Here is a 6,565-nt window from a genome sequence, read left to right as displayed (position 1 = left end):
GCGGTGTGAAAATAAATCACAACCGCTATGTGGTGCGTATCAAACACAACCACACAAGCAACCTGCAAGAGAAACGCAAGCCAGACGATACAGGAATATACATCTCAATGAATGAGAGATCAGGTGAATCGCATCGGTAATAAGTCCGTGTCCCACAAATAAAGTGGAACACAACACAAATCAAGTCGCATCAGGAGTGAATTCGTGTCCCACAAATAAAGTGGAACACGAAGCAATCAAATCACAGTCGAACCCTCTCAAAGTACCTCGCGCATCTCAGCAAACAAATCAGTAATAACAAGGAGACACACACCCGCCATAGAAAATACTAGTAATTAAATTCTAAGTAAATTCTAAAACAAAATCTAACAAGATTAATTGTTTTTTTATGACATTTTTATCTAAGAACTATAACTAACTATGAAATAGAACAATTAAATTCTAACAAGCAAAAGATACATGTTTTTTATTCATTTTAAGACGAATATAGAAAATAAAATCTAATTCTAACTAGAAAAGATTACATGTTTTTGATGTTATTTTTTATAATGTTAAAAATCTAACAAAGTGAAATTGTTTTCATGTTTTTACTATGCTAAAAAAAAATGGAAAGCAAACTATTTAAAACAATTAAATCTAACATGAATTTATGAGTAACTCAGGGGGTGAAATGTGAAATTATGGTGTACATAGTGAATTAGACGCAGGCCCTAAAGTATTGCAGGCCCAAACTCGGTTTTTTTGTAGCAATCAGCAAAAAGAAGGTGCGTGGGCTCATTCTGGGGGTGTGAAGTGAATTCGTGAGCCCAATGGAGCTGAATTGATCCATTTCATGTTTCAATTTTCAGAAATCAGTATCAAACATGTTAATCCTATATTATTATTCAAATTAAATTCTCAATTAGTCTTAATTAAAAACAATTACTCAGATTAAAACTAGGATTAAGAACAAAAGGGATTAGGTCAAGAGATGTGACCATTGCAATTTCCTCTTCTTCACGTGCGAGCGAGGCTTCTCCTTCCTTCTCCGATTCTCCTTCCTTTAACCACGGCGGCGCGACTGCGACGGAGATGTTCGTCTCCGATCAAAACCTCCGCCCTGCACTACACCGCCTTCTTCCTCTCAATCTTTCCGATTCACATCTCCTAAATCTCCGATTGCAGGCCTTCGTCCACTTGTTCCATTCGTATCTTGGATTCGGTGATGGAGATGTTGCGATGTTGATGATTTTCGGTTGAAGCGTAACCGAGTTTACGTATGAAAGCTTTGAATCTGGAAATTGATGAAGATTTGGTGATGATTAAAGTGTGCGGAACAATGTATCAGTGATGATGACCTTTGAAGATTCGAGGAAGATGCTGATACAATGATGAAAGGATTGAAGCTATGGCCGATTTGCGATGATGTCGGTAATGAGAAATTGAAGTAAGCGTTAACGCCAATCCCTAATTTCTCTTCTCTGATTCACACTCTTTCGTCTTCTGCTATTGATGGAGATTTTCTGTGAAACTTGTTCTCAGTCTTTTGCGATGATTGGAGGATTGAAGAATGGTTATGGATATTGAAGGAGATGGAAGAAGATTGAATGAAGAGGTGATGAAGATGAAGATGCAGCGATGAGGATTCAAGAGCCACCCCAAAGTTTGTTACGTTTTCTGTTATCGGTGAGTTCAATCTCCTTTTTTTCTGTTATCTCTTTTCAGATTTCTGTTATGAATTTTTGCTAGCAATTTCCCTGAACCTGTTCCCTTTTATGCGGCTGAGTTGTTACGATACAGGGTACCTCACTTGTGACTTGGCTTGTGGTACTTCGGTGCAACACGGTTTTGAGCTTGGGTCGGTTTCGTTGTATTGGAAGCTGCAAGGCGGTTTCATTTGAAGTGCAGAGAGACATGGTGGCAATTGGCATAACATGAGAATGGGATCCTTTAGCATAGGCTTTTTCTTTTGTCTTTCAAATGGTTTTGTAATCGATTCAAATGAATAGGGGCCTCTGATTTTCTTTATGTAAGTCTGTAATGGGTTTGAAGTGATCTTCTTGTAATGAACATTTGCAGTGAATTTTGGATGGTATAATATATTTGGATTTGACCTTATAATTTCCTTTGAATGAATGAATGGACTTTTGAATATTTTTTATAATGAACTTTGTAAGTATGGTGAATGATATTGAATGATGAACTTGAATGAATATTCTTTTAGTGATTAAATTTCAATCCACTTGCGAACTTCAATGGACCCCTAATTTAATTCAATCTCTGATCCAAACCAAACTTGTACGATAAGTCACCAAGAAATTTGAAACTAAAATGACGCCTTGAACACCATATTCTTCTCAAGCCCATAATCTTATACCATGACTTGTTCCTTGGCAATTCACCTTACAATCATGTTGACTTAATGACCTCGAACAATAGAAACTCTTTTAGATTTTTTTCTTGATTTTCAAACGACGAGATAAACGCCATCCATAACTTATAGCAAAGAGAAAGAGGGCAAATTTTGGGGTGCAACACTTACCCCTCGAGCGTTTTCTAGTCGTTGTAGTGTCTTCTATAAGCATAATCCACATATAAATCGTAATCAACCACAAGCTATATAAATTTGAGTTAATCATTTTCTTTGACAAATCAACCTCTCATCAATTCAATAATTAAAAACAAATCATCAAAATCCACATAAATACTCCCATAAAACCATAGAATAATCTAAAATACCTAACTAAATTTCATAAAAATTAACTAAAAAATGACCTAAAACTAAATCAAACAGTACCATAAGATGAACATATTACAGTAACTGAGATCGAAAAACAAAATTACCATAGCTTTGAAGCGTTTGACCGTCCTTAAATATCCTCCCCCTGTAAATGAGACGTTGTTACTGTGCGGGGATATCACATTTACTTGCAATGAAATCCTTGAACAATCCAACTGTTGAATCGAGAGAAACCTGAACGAAATACTTCGAACCGTTGGAGCATCAAACGTTGATGTTAACACCTTCAACACTGGTCTTTGATTTCGATGCAGAATCCTTAACAGCACCTTCACCTTCCATGGTGTGTGTCTCGAGCGTGTTCAACCAAACACAGGAGGCGCGTGACCAGGGTTGCACATTGAAGAGTGATGTATGTGTTGTTATGAATCGAAGAAATGGAAACAAAACCCTAAACGAAGGAAGCTACAAATTTGTTTGATGTGAATAATAAAATGGGAATTTGATAATTCAAAATCAAAATCAAAGTTGAAAGTGAGTATTCTATGCTCACAGTTTCGACAAAAATCAAGTTAGGTTCAGATAGGAGATCTGAAGAAAGTTAAGAGAAAGAAGAAAGAGGAAGAAGGAAGAGGAAGTAGTTCGTGAGAGAGAAAGAGAGAAAGGATTGTGGCTGGACGATATATGAAACGGTTTTGGTGTGTTGAATGAGGATTGTGGAGAAGTTGAAAGAAAAACAGTTATGTGTTGCACCCCAATTTTTGACCTCTGAGATCCCACCATTTTCTAAGTGTTATGATCATTATTGTTATACCCCAAAATTTGCCTGCGTTTTTAAAAAAAAAGAGAAGTCAACAGACTTCTGTCTAAAAATTTGGAGTTTTATACAATCTTGGATTTTTATTTCATAAATATCCTGATTTTATAAATACTCAATTTTTAGAATTTTTTATACAGTATTTTGGTTCGCTGCTAAATTTATTCTTACATAAACGCCAAATACTGTTTATCACTTCATACACTGTTTATTTCAGATTTATTTTCAGATAAATAATGCTGACGCAGTTGGTACAGAATTAAAATTTGCAGGCGCGGAGTCCGGGTTTCAGATTATACTGGTAACAATTAAATTATTATTGGTTTTATTTCCCACTAATTTTTATTTTTATACTATATTATTTTTTTCAAAATCTCTTTCTTTCTTTTCAAATATCTTCCTTTCTTTCCAAATCTCTTTCTTTCAAATTAAATTCTAGCTTTATTCTACACCCCTTTTCTTTTCAAAAACCTACCATACTTTTTTTCAAATCCTACTACTATTCAAACGGTACCACTCCATTCCCAACGTCTCTATCTCTCTCTTTTCACTCTATAAATACTCCTCATTTTTTCCATAAATTCTCACATCAAATTTCACTCATCTCCCAAATTTCTCAAACTTCTATCTCATAATTATTTTCTCTTCTTCCCCGGCAAAAATGGCAAAGTGGATGGATACACTTTTTCTTATAGTCATCACTATTTTTACGGTGATCATGTCCTTCTTCTGTCTGCATAGTCCTGAAAAATGCGGACCTGCGATGGTTACACTTCCGATCATCTATTTTCTGTTGTTCATAGCATGGATTATTAATCGTCATATGTAAAGTTTGTCGTATCTTCTGTTTTTTAGAATGTACCGTTCTTTATGTTTACCGTACTGTTCGCTACGTTTTATTTAGGTAATATTTGTACTGTCAGTATTAAGTATTACACTATCTATTATACCGTCGTTTAACTAGTAAGATAATATTATGTGTGTTTATTGCTAGTTAAATATTTATTTTTCTATGCATTAAATCCCTTTCAATCTTATTATTGACGGTAATTTTGTTCGCGTACAGTGTATTTTAGTTATTTATTATATTTGTGTTTTTCTAACAAATCATGTAAATAATTTCTCACCATTAACACAACAAAAAACAAAAAGAAAAAATTGACTTTAACTGTTAAGTTTTCACTTTAACTGTTACGTTAATACCCGGACAGCTAGTTACCAATCAAATCAACTTTTCGCACTTCAAATTTCCAAGATTTTGTTCTAGAAGTCTTCTGATAATCACGTGATCAACAGAGACTCAACACTGCACAAAAATCAGGTACGCCTAACTGTCTCCTACACAAACAGTCCCTAACTAGGTTTTTTGTTTTTTTTTTCAGGAGAACGAGTTTTTGAGACCTCAAATGGATTTCATGGATCTCCATATGTCTCAAAGTACCACCAGACAAATTTTCAAACTTCGATTCGCTCGGACGCACAGTCAACAGCTCAAACAGTCAGCAGACGACCAGTTTGACCAAAAAGTCAACAGACACTCAAAAATGCAATTTTTTGTCAACATCCATATTTTGTCAAAAGATTCATCATGTGATCAATGGTTGATCATAATTCATCAAGAAAAGTTCAGAAATCGACAAAACTCAAAATTGCAAAATTAGAGTTTTTTTACCTAAAAGTCAACTGAACTTTGACCAACCATAACTCTCTCATAATTTATCAGAAAAATTCCAACCAAAGCTCATTCTAAAGGAAATTCAATTCTCTACAACTTTGATGTTGGGACCAAGGTCATGAAATGCTTCCGCCTAAGAGATATAAGCCAAAACATTACAGGTCATTTTCAAAGTCAACAAAAAGCAGTTTTTTGTCAAAGCCCATATCATCAAGTTAACTTCTCCAAATGCAAAAACACTTCCAAAGTGGCTTGTAGAGGACATCTTGGGCTTTCCAAAAAGTACAAGAACACTTTCATAGGATCAAAATTGAGGGATATATGCCTTGATGAAGTTGACCTTTTTTGGGAAAATGCATAAAACAAGTAATGACCAAAACTTGATTCTTTTTCAAAAAGGCCAATTCTTTTGTGATTCAATCTTGATTCCCATATGTCTAAAGGGCATCCACGACCTATCCATGATTCATGACACTTTTATTTCATTTTAATTAAATTTTATTCATTTAAAGTTTAATTAAAGTGAGATAATTCAAAGATATTATCCAAGATGCTCATGTGATGCAAGCAATGACCATTCAAGATGCTTAAATATATTATTGCAAGATTGAAGAGAATAATACTTGAGTGTTTTAACCATGGTTAAGAAATGCACTCATTGAAAATATTCCATTATCATATTTTTTCCACAAAATCAATCATGAAAATTCCAACTTGCAAGGGTTCAAGATCAAATCATTTGCCTATAAATAGAGCTTCATTTTCTTCATTCAAGAGGAGAAAAAAAAGGGGGAAGAACACAAAGAACAACAACAATCACCACAAAGTCATAGCTTAAGTTTATATTTTTGCAAAAGTTTCAAGAAACTTGTAAAAATCAAGGCTCATTCAAATAGCCACTTTCAATCAATTTCAATCACTCTATTCCACTCTTGGGACATCATAGAGTAAGTACAATGTAATTTTTAATATATAGTAGTGTTAGGAGTTCATGAATTAAAAACTCCATATTTATGCATATTTTCAATTTCTCAAAAAAAAAATGTTTTAATTTTAGTTTTAAGTTGATAAAATGTTTATTTAATTTTTAACATAAAAATATTTTATTTCTTTTCATAATTAATTTATTTTGCTTAATTAATTAGTAATTATGTAAATATTGCTTTTTTAATTATTTTCAACCAATCAAAAAACTCCAAAAATATTTTCCTTTTAGATTTAGGTTTATATTTTTTATAATCTAATTTTTGACATATAAAATAATATTTTTCTTGTTAAGTTTAATTATTTGTATAATTATTTGTTTAATTAGATTGTTAATTAACTTAAAATCAATTCCAAAAAAATCACAAAA

The sequence above is a fragment of the Vicia villosa genome, linkage group LG6 (assembly GCF_029867415.1).
Source record: "Vicia villosa cultivar HV-30 ecotype Madison, WI linkage group LG6, Vvil1.0, whole genome shotgun sequence".
Taxonomy (NCBI): Eukaryota; Viridiplantae; Streptophyta; class Magnoliopsida; order Fabales; family Fabaceae; genus Vicia; species Vicia villosa.
This window is presented reverse-complemented; position numbering follows the sequence as displayed.